Source organism: Corythoichthys intestinalis, chromosome 10 (genome assembly GCF_030265065.1).
Source record: "Corythoichthys intestinalis isolate RoL2023-P3 chromosome 10, ASM3026506v1, whole genome shotgun sequence".
NCBI classification, from domain to species: domain Eukaryota; kingdom Metazoa; phylum Chordata; class Actinopteri; order Syngnathiformes; family Syngnathidae; genus Corythoichthys; species Corythoichthys intestinalis.
In genome coordinates, this window is record NC_080404.1 from 32,473,354 (window position 1) to 32,487,144 (window position 13,791).

At 39.0% G+C, this 13,791-nt stretch overlaps 1 long non-coding RNA gene across 1 annotated transcript in view; it reads left to right on the forward strand.

Moving 5' to 3' along the window:
- Positions 1-241: 241 nt before the first annotated feature.
- Positions 242-13,791, forward strand: part of LOC130923413 (uncharacterized) — a 39,321-nt gene continuing 25,771 nt past the window's right edge. Inside the window, exons 1-2 of the long non-coding RNA XR_009064703.1 lie at positions 242-598; positions 2,254-2,360. This is a non-coding gene — a long non-coding RNA (uncharacterized LOC130923413). The remainder of the gene's footprint in view (positions 599-2,253; positions 2,361-13,791) is intronic.

Sequence of the window (13,791 nt, forward strand, 5' to 3'; positions counted from 1 at the left end):
CATGCACAATGACGCATAAATCAAGGCGTCAGTCGTTTGTCACCCTTCTGTCTCAGCAGCTCCTGGCTCGGACCCCACCATTGCACCGTTTCTGATTTTTATTATTTTTTTAATGGCCAAATGTATCCATCAAGCCCTAACAGTGGCTTGCCAGCCGCCCCAGCGATCGATGGGTGAGGCGTACCCTCCCTCTCGGCCCCGCGCGCGAGCTTTTGCCTGCGTGGGAAGGGGGTAAGAGGAACCTCATTTTAGCTGGTTTTAGCCTCGGGCCACTACTGTGATTTTACCCCATGCTCCTGGCCTGACGTCATTAAAGATGCATGATGATGGATACCGTGAATTCAACCTCACCGAGGGGGTTTTGAGGTGAAGAAGAAGAGGGAAAGAGAAAAAGAACCTTGCTTGTTTTTCAGATCACACTAAGAATAAATCAAGACTGTTTAAATGGAGAGGTTGCAAGTGGATGCATGTGACTAATCTCCCGGTTGCACATCACAGGAAAGCAGACAGAAGGGAGGCCTCGCCGGTGGAGAGGCGGCTCCTGACCAGTTGGTGGTGCTCCTGTCACAGTCAATTCCTGTTAACAACACTTTGCAAAGTAAGCCTCAAACACAGCACAATGATGCACATGTAGATTTCATATCAACAATGATATTTATGCAGATTTTTCCTCTATTCTCGCTGTGGAAAATGTTACTAATTTTAGATGATCCTCCCCTCTCCTCCCATTGCGTGTAATGCATACAAGATGTAGAATTCATGCACACAAAAAGCATGTCTATCCATATGCATGTTTGATTATTTTAGATTTTGATCAGATACGTGCCAATGTTCTCTAGATTTGAAATGTGAGACGTGAAAGTCGAGTGAAGACCACTGCCTGTGAAACACCTTAAACACCTGATACTCAACTATGATTGAATTTTATTTAATATTTATTCATTGTTTATTCCAAATATAGAAGAACTTGCAAAAACAAATATGGATATTTTGGGGGGGTCTGCTGTCATGAGATCTCATACTCAAACTAGATGTTAATAATAAATAATTTGGGGGGGGGGGGGGGGGCGTTGTAACGCTTTGATAATAGTCTTAATGCCCCTTAAACAAAAAAACAAAAAAAAAAGCTTTTGGAAAAATTTAATTACATACATAATGATGGAACAAGAGCAAAACATTATTATTATTTTAAGAATAACGTTGCAAGTGTAAAGGAAAATTGGAAACCCAACAGGAAAAAAAATACTAATGTTACCAGAGTAAAGATGTACAATCACGAAAACAAAACACTGTATAGCAAAAAATGGAAAGCGAAGGTAAACTCTTGGTATAAATTGTTAACTTCTGTCCCCTTGTGAGGCCAAACAGGAGTAGTAACTTGACTTATGGATTTAATTCATTCCCTGACTACGCTCTTAACTCAGTCATGTACTCTAAAAAAATCATAGTTGAAATTATTTGAAATTCCGTTTATCCATTCGAGCTTCCAAACAATTGTAATGTGTTTCAATAATAACACAATTAAATAGCATGTTAAGAAATAAACTGGTGCATTAGATATGACTACTGTACCGACTAATTAGTTGCTTCACATCCCTGTTTGACACTTGCTCATAGCGCAAATTTTGGTTTGCAGCTCATGGCAAAATTTCACTACTATTTATCATTATGATTTTTTCCCCCCCTTATCCATTTCTCTGGTTTTGTAACGTAAATATATTTTGTATGGTTTTAATATGACAACTTTTTTTTTTTTTTTTTTTTTTTTTTTTTTTTTAAATATGTAGGAAACGAGTTAAATCGTCTTAATTTGGAAAAAATATTGTGAAATCATGAGCAAATTATGTCATTAAGTAATATTGTGTGATAAATTAAGTGGGGGAAAAAGTTTGATTAAAAAGTAATTCTGGATATGCAAATTTAACCTGTCATCCTCATTTATAAAACTTTCAAAAGTTGTATGAATTCTGAATCTGCATTGTAGAGCTTGACTGATGTTACCTATGCATCTTTTATGACCCTAGAGTTAGGGGGAAAAAAGGATTTGAATTTATCTAGAATTGCACCAGAATTGAACTGACAGATTTCTTTACTCTCTCCTATGGTGCAAAACTCCAAAAAGTTCATTGGTAACACCGTTTTTTTAACTTGTACTAAATGGTGATAAAAAAACAAAACAAAACAAAAAAAAAACATGTAACTTAGCTTCAGTGTAATATAATCTTATGAACATGTGTGTGTGTTTCTTTCCAGGACTCTTGCGTGTCTCCAAAAGTGGGAGTGACAGAATAGGGGGGATACATTTGACAGCCATGCTCCCCGGGTTCAAAGGTCGTGTCAAGCGGTGGACGAGTCTCAAGGTAAAGAGTCTGATGAGGGTCTGCCTGCCCGCCCGGTCGGTCAATGGCTATCGTTTCGGGGGCCCGGTTGCTGTAATGGGACCTCACTCATGTGTCAGCTCGCCAAGGAAAAGTCGGGGGGGGTGAACTTTTAAACTGTCGAGTTTCGAGTTTAAAGGCATCGTATGCTCACCAAAGTCTTATCAGTGTCTTATTGCCTGTCTGGCGAATCACACCCGTCTTCCCGTACCTTTAGCCATTCTTGTAATGTAACAGAGCACCAATACTTTGTTACTTGCTTGGCTCACTCAGTGTAAGACATTTCCCATGTGGCCAGCCATTTTTGACCATTTGTCTTATCTTTGAAGAAACACAGGGTATTGTTCTTGGACCAGTAGAACGGGTATACATGAAAAAAAAATGGAGGGAAAAAAAAAGAGTTTTGGTCGTCATCTTTTTTTTTCGTTTTTCAAAATTTAGCTACAGACCAGGGCATTGTTCACCAAAGGCAAATTTATGACCAATAAGCACAGAAAACAAGCTTTTAGTGAAAAAAATGTCAAGCAACAGTGACTGTGACGCTGATATTTGTTTGTTTTTGTGACATGTCAAACTATAAAAAAAAAAAAGAAAACTGGGAAAGGGTTTTCGGTGGCAAAATAATATATTGTTGCAAAAAAGTTCAACGCATTGTGACTCCCTATGAACTACGTCATCTTTTCTCATGATCATGACAGCTTTGTGCTAGCTTCCATGGCACATACCGTACTCAGTTTATACTATACATGCAATATTTAAGTGTTAGGTGTCTAAACATCTATCAATTTTTTGGCATTTATAATCGAATTGACAACCAAGAAATACAGCCTAATATACCTGTTGAAAACATACTCGAAAGATATATACAGATACGTCCGAAGAAGTAAAAGGTCTGGATGATTATAAACTTCCAATGCAGTAAAAGAGTTAAGAATAATTTTTTGGGTAACTGTTCTTTATATCATTGTTTCAGTTTTGGTTGCTTTCCCTCTTAAACCAATACATTTCTAAATAAAGTATATGCTTTTATTCTGATACATTTCCCATGATGTGGTAGGGATATCAGTAGAATAGGTATAAATATGGGATGAGAAAATGAACTCTAAAACAATTCCGATACTTAAATACAGCCAATTCCAAATACACTTTTTGTCAGGTAATATTCTCCAAGGTGACTTTTATCCAAGCTGTTTTCTGTTCACTTAAATTTAAGTATGGCTGTCAGGTACTTTGGACAAGACTGCTTTTAGCCTGGCCGTGTTCGAGCTCCGAGCAACTATTCCAGCTTGCCGCCTTAACCGTCCCTCAGCTCAGGGAGTTGAATCCAACCCCCTCACTGGAAGACCCTGAAATAAGGCCTTTATCAGCTGGGCCCACACAGTATCAAGGGGCTCCTCCGACTGCCTCTGATGTGAAGGGGAGATGGACGGCGCCTCATGCCGGTCCTCTGGTCGAGCACCAGAACGGGATTGGGGCGGGTGGGGGTATTGTGGCGTTGGAATTAAGCAGGCATCAAACAGGAAGAGGAAGCTGTTGTTGATGCATTGTCTTGTGTTATTTTAACCGGCTTAGCGCGAGAGCCTCTTCATGCTGGAGTGTTGTGGGCGCTGGATGCCGATGATGATAAGTGGTGCATTCTCTGTTAAGACTGCTAAGCTGCCAAGCTGGCTCCACCAGCAACATACTCTATGTGTGTGCGTGCTGATTTGGCTGTGTGGCTCAAGCCTTTTTCAATAGGTTAGCATGGTCTTATCCTGTCAAAAGCGCTGACTTGGCAGTCCGATGAGCGCCCTTTATGGTGTCACCAGTGGGAGCGCTCTTTATTTCATAATGCTGACTTTTTTTTTTTCTTTCGCAAGCGATTTGATAGGATGGGTTGGGGGGGGGATAAAGTTTGACATACGCAAAGAAACTTTTAAAAATATTTCAATGATGTTACTGTTTGTAATGGAAATATCTTCCTCTTGTGTCACATCAAATATGTCCATTGGTGAATGGGTGAGAATTGCATAAAAATATAAATTAAATTATGATATGCTTTTTGTTTTCTGGATTTTATTATATAAATATTTTAAAATAGTTCATTAATGGCTACAATCATAATAATATAAAAAGATAACTTTATCTTATGCAAATTAGACACACAGGTATCCATTGTACAAGAATAGCTTTTCTTTTTTCGGTGGGCGGAGACGAGGTGTGCAAAATGCAAACTGCAGCACACCCGATACTAGAATATGAATTCTATTTTCACTTGTGGAGGCAGCACTTCAACGCAGGAAAAGCCATGTGGGAAAAGAGTATTTCTTGGAGAACGCAAAATAGCCACATTATCATTAAATATTTGTATTAAAAAAAAAAAAAAAAAAAAAACACACGTCACAACTTGATGCCCAGAAATGATTTTCCCTTCTCTCATAGCATGTTTGGAATGTTATAAGATTGTTACAATTTTACAACCTGAAATACTGTAATGGTGACCACGAGGCACTTTTAAAGAAAGTAGTCGCAAGTTACCTTACGCGATTTCGACTTTACAACGCCTGCGTCTCGTAGTTTTTTTCTTTTTATTTATTTATTTATTTATTTATTTTGTGATGACTTTATTTATGTGATGCATGCTTTTATTTTGGCGCAGGAAGCATACAACAGGAAGCGAATGCATGTACAGACACACACGCACACGCCTAGTGGCAGAGGTGACAGCAGGCGCGCACATTTGTTGCTTGTAAAGCATCCAGCGGCGACGGCTGTATATAACCCCTTTTGTACTGCTTATTGTGCGTTTTTAATTGTGGTTGAATACTTGGGGTGAGTTTATGTGATTGTTTTTGATGACGTGCAGACGCTAACTGATGGATGCTAATCTTTTGTTATTGCTGTATCAGCATCTACTTGTAAACGCAAATTTGCATTGCTGTTATTGAACATGAGACTGATTTAATTTCATTTTATTTTACTTTCATTTGGCAAGTGTTGCTGTCATGAGAAGCTGAATAAAGTCAGCAAACCACACAGACGTCTGACAACGTCATTTTGGAGCTTAGCTCACTGTCTAGCTAGGACTTAACGCCAACGTCTTGGCGAGGACAGTACAAAGATCTATAATACATGTTTTGGGATAGCTATTTTGTTGTTTGTTTTATTTAGAGGATGTTTAGAGGTATTTAAAGGGTTGATTCCGACATACACGGAAATCCGGGTTACAGTGCCAGCGCAGGAACAGAACTTGTTTGTAACCCGTGGACTACCTGTTTACAGTATGCATAGTTTGAGAATCTGCCGATACCGAATCCCGATCCGATACCGCAAAATAAGTTTCCTTTTTCCTTTAAGTATCCTTTTTTTTTTTTTTTTCCCAATTTTTTTTTCAATTTTTTTTTTTTTAATAATATTTCCAAACATGTTCCAGTACTGTACCCTTTACAGTGCTTCCTCTTCCGCTTTTTCTGGGAGTGTTGCAAAGTATTAATATGTTAAAATCCCTATCCTTTTCACCCGATCCAATCCTCTGAAAAATGGCTTAATCGGCCCGATTTTCAATCATGTAATCGGATCTGGAACATCCATAATATTTTTAAAATGTTTTTTTAAATACTATTGCAAGATAATTCAGTGGTGGTCACAATGTTATCACTTTTTTCAGCTATTATTTCTTCTCTCTTGCATGCAATTTTGAGTATTTTACGATCAAATGATTGTAATTTTTGATGAAGTCAAAACACTTGAAAAAAGATATTATTTAATATGGAAAAAGTTGTAAAAGTTGCAATACTAACATTGAATTTCCACATTTCATATTTCATTCCGTATTCCTAGTGTTCTATATTCCTACCTATTTTGTTAAATGTTTGTTAAATTAATTACTGCTTGATAGCCCAGTGGAGTTATGTTATCTTTACAATATTAGCATTTATTTCTCTCATTAGCGACACTATAACTTCCCCTCTATTCTAATAAGCCAACTTTTTTTTATGCGATATCTTTTTCACCCCTTCCAGCTTGGCCCTTCCTTACACTGTAAACGCCAACAAGCAGCACCAGGCTCATTTTAATAATGGTGCCAATAACATGTAAATAGGCGCTATAAACACACTTGGGAGGGAAATATGTTTTGCATAGATTTAAACTGCAGTATTTTATTTACCGGCCTGCTAAATAACGGCCCAGTGAAGATAGTCACAGCTTTAATTCCTGTCGTCTGTCGTACGCGGGCCCATTAAGTGGCATCATATGTCACGCAGTTGACACGGCCGCCATTGGTTGCGGCTTGTTTAAAGCGCCAGTGAAGCGTTGATAGCTGAACCATCAGGCCTTGTTTGGTTTTAGTACCCTTGTACCTTGTTCTGTCTTCAGTCTGTAAATTAGAAGAATATTTATGGTTTGAAGTTTTTAGAATAGCATCAATTCAAATTCCAGTTTGTTTGCATAAAACGCATATTGTAAAGCAATTTCAAACCTGTGTTTAGGTTCAGTGTTTCATGTTTTTTCTGATCAGATATATAGACAGTGTTTTTGAAGCAAACAAATTTTTATGTTTTAACGTAAATTACTGTATCTGGTCAGCAGAGGGTGTTTTTAAAGTAAAAAACGGCATTATTCATTTATTCAATTTGACTGCAGTTAATCAGTGATTCAATAGTATTGTGCGCAAAACACTGAAGTAAATGTTCAAAATTGCAATGTATTTCTTTTTTAATCCAGCAAAGTACTTTTTGGGGGAAGTGGTCGGGAGCACAGTTCAGTTATATTTAACTTGTGAGTACAATACATTTAGTTTTCATCTTTTTGGTAACTGGTAATTGCTTTATTTGTAGTATTTAAGATATTCGATATTCAAATTTCATACTGCATAACGTGAAAGCAGCTGTCAATGATATTCAATATACTAGTACGGCTGTAGTTGGGGAGCTACTGTAAATATTCTATGAGGTCGTCTTTGCTGGAAAAAGTTGCTGCTTTTACACACCTCTTTCTAGAATTAATAATATTCTATGTATTTGCTCCCTTGTGCCCCCAAAAATAAATACATAATGAAATCAGGTGCAAAACACAAAAACATAAATAAGCGATGAGAAGACTGAAGCACATTTTACCCATGTTTTATGATTCAATCCAGTAAAGAACAAGGGATTGAAAATTCTGCTTTATCACAGATTTTTTTGTATGCAGTGAGCTGAAGTTCTGAATTACAAAATTAGACAAAAGCTTTTATTACATATGCATTAATACAAATACAATAATTCCAAAAAGGAGTAAAAACAAAAGGCAAGAAAAGAAAAAAAAAAACTAACCTAACCCTAGGAAAAAAAGAAGGAGCGAGGGCCAAATGTTTTTCAGGACGGCGTAAAACGTCGGCTAATCTGAATGAAAATGAATTTACGTGGGGGCCCCGCTATCACCAGGCTCTGCCGCCGTCTCCTTCGCAGTAAATTTTCACTTCTGCACGCGCGCAACTGATGCTCGGCGGACACCTCGCCTCACTCTCGAGCTGTCTCATTACCCTGCCTTTCAAGTGGCGGGAGAAGAGACGGGGGTGAGAGCGACGAGACGGAAGGAGAAGACGACGAGGGGGCAAGAGGAGACGGAGCGTGTTATTTTTCAAACGCTGTTTTTTTCCTTCCCTTCTCTCTTGTTTGCCACGAGTTCACACCGATTTTCAAAAAAAGTCTCACTTCCCTTTCTGACAGATGTGGTGTCATCGCTTCTGTTTAATTAAAAAGGAAATGGAGGTGATGATTGCAACACAGACGTGATCTGATATGATAATGTATTTACAATCGTTGAGATGAGCGTCATTAAGGATGTGTCAAGGACAAAGTCACCCTGGGAATTTTGCTGGGGGTCCGGAGCTGTCAAGTATGTTTTTTTCTGAGGCGGCTGTTTGTTGAGATTGTCAGGCGGCCATGACAGTCACAATTAATAATTTGCACACAAAAAGGAGATGTGATGGCGTTTTATGTTCTTTTTCAATTTTTTTGAGCTGGTGGCCACTTGTAAATGAAAGCAGTTTCCTACCTTTGCAAAAAAGCACAAAAAGATGAGCCCCTTGATACTATACGGGACTCCATTAGGAGATGACTTTGAGTTATTTTATGAATGTTTCATAAGCATATGGAAGCTTCATCAAAACAAATTGTTTCCATTTTGACAATTACCCGCGACAATCGTCGGCCGCACCTGCCTGGGAAGGGAATGAATAATTTCCAGTCGTTTTAATTGCTTATGTGACAGCTAATCATCAAGGCCTTCATTTATTTATCCGGCTTCATTTGAACTTCCTCCTCGGTTGATAACGTATCAGCCTCGCTCTCTAGAGTCGTGCCATGCTGATTAAACTGTAGCACACACAAAAAAATCTCCCTAGCTATTATGCAGATGCCAACAGAGTCTGAAATAGAGTGTATCATCCAGAACTTGGTCCACATCCGGCATCGCGTTGGTCAGAGTTTGCAAAACAAGTCACACTCTGTATTTAAGTACATATAGTATAATTGAGAGAAAATTTGTTCGTGTCAGTGATTAGCGGGTGCAGTTTAGACATTTCATTAGCTATGCCTACTCCCCAAATTACCTTTGGACAGTCTGCTGGCATATAAGAGCGCCTCGCCATCAATCATGCATGCACACTAGGGGTGTGGATCTCCATTACTGTGGCGATTAGATATGCATCTCGATGCTCTGCCAGCGATACGATGTAATTTGCGATACACTGAATCCCTGCCCGATACGATACTTACGATTAATCCATGTTTTCGATACGATGCGATATGAGTCATCCCCCGTCCCAATTTGATATGCTACAATACAACCTGTTCCCGATACGATGTGATGCACTTTGATAAAGTGCGATACACCTGTTTGTGATGCTTTTTGATAAATTAGTTCAATCAACTGCGATTCAGTGGGAAGCAAAAATGATATATCGTATTTTATCTACTAAGCAAGCAAACAAACAAAAATAATATGGCAATTAAGTATGTTACAAAAGGCTTTGGTTTATTAATATAAGAGTAAAACAAAACAAATATAGCTTAAAAATGCTGTACGTGTAAATGTTACAGTAACATTAATCACTCTCAATGAGTGACTTAGAGTAACACTTTGCAATGTCTACATACTGTACCTGTCTGCCAGACAAAACCTAAAATGAAATGCACACAACTGCTTGTGCAAAGAAAACCACAAACAACTTGGCAGTGGCATCAGCTCTAAACTGACCACGCTCACTGAGTGTCTTAAGTGCAATGTCAATCTATATCCCAAATAGTAATATGAAAAACAATAACAAATAATGACCTTTCACTATTAGGTCTATCTTTAACAAATCACAACTGTTTGTGAAAAGAACAATACAAACAACTTGGCAGTGACATCTGCTGTAAACTGACCACTCTCAGAGTGTCTTAAGTGCAATGTCCATACATAAAAAAACAATAAATAATAACCTTTCACAAAAGTAGTAGCTTTACTGTTCTTGCCATAATAATCAGTTATCTTCTCTTCCTCCTCACCAGTCTTGTTGTTAGTTCTTTACAAATAACGTGAGTCTTGTCAAGTCTGCCATGTTTCTTGTAAAATCCATAGTACTGCCAAACTACGGATTTGAACTTTGAGGGTGCATTGAAAATCTGATCTGCTTCAGCGCCACTGCTGCTACCCTCCGCCATGTTAACTTGTAGCATTAGCTGATGGTGCATTCAAGACACCTCGGAAAAAAGGACAGAATGCAGTCCAACGTGGAAAATATCGATGCAACGTTGAAGATTACCGATAAAACACACAGCGAACAAATGAATTTTGATTTTACGCCGTCTTTGCACCGATGTACACTGAATGAATCGATACACTCGCATCGTGCACTTTTGTATCTCGACCACAATCCATATCAATTATTTTCCACATCTCTAATGCACACGTAACGCAGGGAAAGAATAAATGCAATATCCAAAAATAAAAATCAATGTGACAGTTTGTTTGGGAATTGACTTTGTCTGGCAAGACCACTATATAACGCCTCCTTGTCACGAAGCTCCGCAACAACCAAATAGGATTTATGCTAGCCATTGGTGGCCTTAAATTGCTATAATATGGAGGCATAAGAAACGAGACGTGTGAACGTACGTGATTTGCAGTCGAGAGTTGCATGTTTTTCGACATTTGAGAGTGAAGTGGTCATTATTTTCTACAACTTGGAAGCTAATTTTATGTGCATGGCATTTTTTTTTAACTTATGCAAATTCAGTTGGGTTGTTAACAGTGTTGTTAATCTTACTTTAAAAAAAGTAAGTAATTACAGTTACAAATTACTTCTCCCATAAAGTAATTGCTTTAGTAACTCAGTTAGCTGAATGTAAGAGTAATTAATTACTTGGCAAAGTAACTGGTGATAATTTTCATGTTTTTCTCAAAAAAAAAAAAAAAAAAAAAAAAAAGGAAAGGTCACACAATGTGAAGTTTAAAGGGTTTTGGGACAATTGGCCCTAGCCCCATTCTTTACCCTAAACTTAACTAGACACAGGGGTATTGTGGATATTGTTAAAGTTTAAAATTGCTCCCGTTATTGCATTAGTTCCCTTCTGTCTACTTTTGATATGTGTAAATTTTGAAACTCTATCATCATTTAAAGATAGGTTTAAGTCAAGATTTTGCCAATTTAGGAGTATTTTAGAGGTTCTCTACAACGGAGCCTTCCTGAGAGGTCTACTGCTTTAAGATGGCGGCTGTTTACAAACGCATCTAGTTCTTTATACACGTTGCTAATAACGCCGTGTCTGCCATTTGCATCTAGTTCTATAATATGTGATAGCTACTGTAGCATCATGTGGGCGTAGTTTGAAGGCTATCGGCTACAGTCCAGTATTATTGGAGCCACCTAGCATCGCGTTTTCAACGGCGTCACAACTTCCTTGCCTCCTTACCACTCCTGCTCTGCTCTCTCGTCTCCGTGAGTCTCCGTCTCTCCCAGGCTTTTCTCGCGTCATTCAACCAACATTGTAACGCACGCACTTTCCGCCTCAGTAACGGTAACGGCGTTGTCAAGATGAGAAAAGTGATTAATTAGATGACTCACTACTGAAAAAAATAACGCCGTTAGTAACGCCGTTATATTCTAACGCTGTTATTAACAACACTGGTTGTTAATAGCACTCTTCTCTGGTGTCCCAAATTTAGATTTATTTTTTACTTTGCAGATATATTTAAGAAAAAGCAAAAAAAAAAAAAAGACTAATTCCAAAAGGTACTTATTTTATAGGCTGCCATCAAAGCTTAGATACGGCCAATCTACTTCAGGGCTGGCGGTGAAGTAGTTGCTCTGACTATTTTAGCATATCCCATCAGTGGTTGAGTAAAATTGTCATATTTTAATGATACAGTAAATAATTTAAAAAACTCAAAACAAAAAAACTCTTTCTGCACTCCAAATATAGGTAGTCCCCGGGTTACGAACAAGCTCCGTTCCTACCACTGGTGTCATTACCCAAGTTTCCGCGTAAGTAGGAATTAACCCTTTAAGTACCCCTAAGTACCTCCTGAATCTCAAAATAACTATCCAAAAACATGTATTATATGTCATTGTATTGTCCTCACCAAGGCATTGGAGCTCAGTCGCAGCTAGATTGAGAGCTAAGATGTAATCTTTCCCCTCTCTCTCACTCGGCTGCGCGACTTCTTCTTGGGAGAAAATACGCTCCTCCTCGTGTTTGCGTGCACGTCCTTCTTCGTGTGCGCGGATACTTTTTTCCTCGTGTACATGCGGTCTTACTCGTGTGCGGAAGTACTACCTGCACTACGCTTCCTGCACCAAAATAAAAGCATGTATCACAAAACAAGAAAAGTCAACATTAGAATCAGCTACACATTTAGCCAAAGGTCAGAGCAGTTATTTCGATGAAAAAAGTAAAAAATAAAATAATGTGAGGTACAATAAGGTACTGTTTACACGACAAAAAAATAATAATAATAAATGGTGGACGTAACCCAGGGACTACCTTTAATTAAATTACTTAGGTCACATACTCAGAAGATAAAAAATGCTCAATGTTGTGTCTTGTATTTTTTTTAAAAACAAAGATTTAAACATCAAAATAAAAAAGTTGTCAGTGTATTTCTAGTTTAGGACACTTCTGTTTTCAACTTTACCTATCGCTAGTTGTCTTCTATTTCCATTAGGTCGTCATCCACAGAGGTTAAGGATATTAACAAGCTTAATATGACTAACATGTAGAAAGTACAGCTTTCTCTTTTTTTAATGCAATGAGTAACAATCAAAATCAGTCAGAAAAAAAAATGTAAATTCTGTTATGAGTAGAATTCTCTAAAATCTATTCGTGGATAGTAGCAAAGTATTTGTACTCCCCACCAGAGCATGTCGGTCAGAGCTCCAGAATTGTGGGTAACTTGTTGACGGTGGTGAGATTTGAAAGTTAAAGCGCGGCGCAGCGTCGTGGTTCCCGTGGGGGGAGCTCGACTTGTCTTCTCTAATTGTGCTCGCGTTGAGCAGCCAGGCTCCAAATGTCATTTTAATCATGTCGCCGTTTAGGTGGCAAATACATAAAAATTGCCCAACATTGCCTCAAATCAGAGGACAGGCTTGACAGTGTGGAGTTATGACGCCGCCGAACATCTGCACGCCCCCAACTCTCAGAAGAAGCGGCGCATTAGGCCCCGATGTTCCTCGCCGCCGGTGGCTCGTCTGCAGCTGCCGGTGGCGTGCCGGGAATCGGTGCGACGGCTATGGGGAAATCAGCCACTGTCCCCCCTCCCAACATCCCCGCCCCTACACACACATACACACACCCCTCCCTGTGCTCTCAGCGTCCCAAGCATGGCCATTAACTGACTGCCAGCAGCTCTGGGAAGGGGAACAACAGATGCCAGCCACTGAAAAGCCTCCAGCTCTTCAGCTCGAGCAATCCCAACTGGGCCGGGACGGGCCTCTGTAGATTTTTGGACATACAGCGAACAAATGTGGACATGAAAAGGGGGGAAGAGGAGGGTTGTCGCGGAAGTAAAGATTTGTTAACCCTCTTGAACTTGACAAGAGACAGCACCCAGGCGCAGATTAGCCTCCTCAAAGCTCACTTTGGTACGAGGTTGCTGCGCGAATATGTGAATATTGGTGTCAAGTCTGCATGTGTGTGTGTTTGTTTGAACATGGTGGGCTGTTTGCACATCCTCGCCCACAGCAGTGAATGTCAATTTTAAAGAGTGTAATTACACGCTTGAAACACAATAATTACGCTGCAATTACACTTTCCTTTTTTTTCATCAACAGAAATGACCTTATAACGCATTAGTCAATTACAGCAATGACGTCGTAACTATTGGAAATTCAGGTGAACTTTTTAGGAAAATTTGCTGCCAAAGTGTTCTCATTGATAAGTGATTAGCATGGCTGCCTCAAAGTTGA